This window comes from Austrofundulus limnaeus, unplaced genomic scaffold (genome assembly GCF_001266775.1).
Source record: "Austrofundulus limnaeus strain Quisiro unplaced genomic scaffold, Austrofundulus_limnaeus-1.0 Scaffold65, whole genome shotgun sequence".
Lineage (NCBI taxonomy): Eukaryota > Metazoa > Chordata > Actinopteri > Cyprinodontiformes > Rivulidae > Austrofundulus > Austrofundulus limnaeus.
Genome location: NW_013952467.1, coordinates 132830 through 133880, shown reverse-complemented (window position 1 = coordinate 133880; position 1051 = coordinate 132830).

Below are 1051 nucleotides of genomic sequence, written 5' to 3'. Positions count from 1 at the left end.
ATATATATTTGTTTTTACAAGTCGACAAAAAAATAGTCAACGTGAACGTTTATGTTTATATGTTTTTTGAAAAAGGCATCTTGATAAACTCTGTCATGTATGCATTTATGAGTTGCTTTTAGTTTGATATTTCAGGGTGCACCTTTAACTGTTTTTGATTTTGACACCAACAGCTGACGTGCGGGCCCAGACCATGGAGCCTCTGCTGTGCTGTATAGAAAGTTGTGCCTCACTGATAAAAGATTATTGTGTCCCACACTGCCCATAGCATACAGAGACAGGCTCCCGTGTCAGTATCAGACCAAAAATAAAATAAAAAGAAGGGGAGAATATTAAGGACATATTCATGATTTTTTTTAATATAAATAAAAATGAAAGCACTAATTACAGCATTTCCACACAAAGCTGCACATTTGGAAAACAATGCCACCTTTTGGTCTGTAACGTGATACAGTTTGAAATAGTTTTCTTTATCTTTGAATCAAGGTCATGGGGGAAAATGTGGGCTTCAGAGTTACTGCTGAGAGTGGCACATACAAAAGATACACTTGTCTGATGCAATCGCAGCTTAAACACATTCTTATAGTGTTTAATTTCTTCTTTACTTCAAGCGAAACTTGGTGTTTAACAGCCTGAAATCAATGAGCATAAACTTTAAGGAACTCCCTGTTGATGAGTGTGCGGCTACAACAGAAACGAAACCAAAACAAACATGAACTCAGTCACCGAAACACAAACCCTTCAATAAAAATCGAAACAGAATGGGATGAAAGGACAGGGGAAAGCAGAAGGATGAGCGAGTTAGTTGAAACCGTGTGTCACCCTCAGACATGTTTGTTTTCTTGACATTTTGTGGGTCTGAGCTGTGAAAGAACTGCAACCTAACAAGGACAAAGAACAGGCAATAAAACATTTGAGTTGCACAACTAATTAAAGAGTAAATGCAGAGTAATTAACTATAGGCTGGTTGTTAGATCAAAAGGGGCTTTTTTTTCCTGAAAATTCTTAGCAGGGGGCAACAAACTCAAACTTACCTTTATTATTATTATTA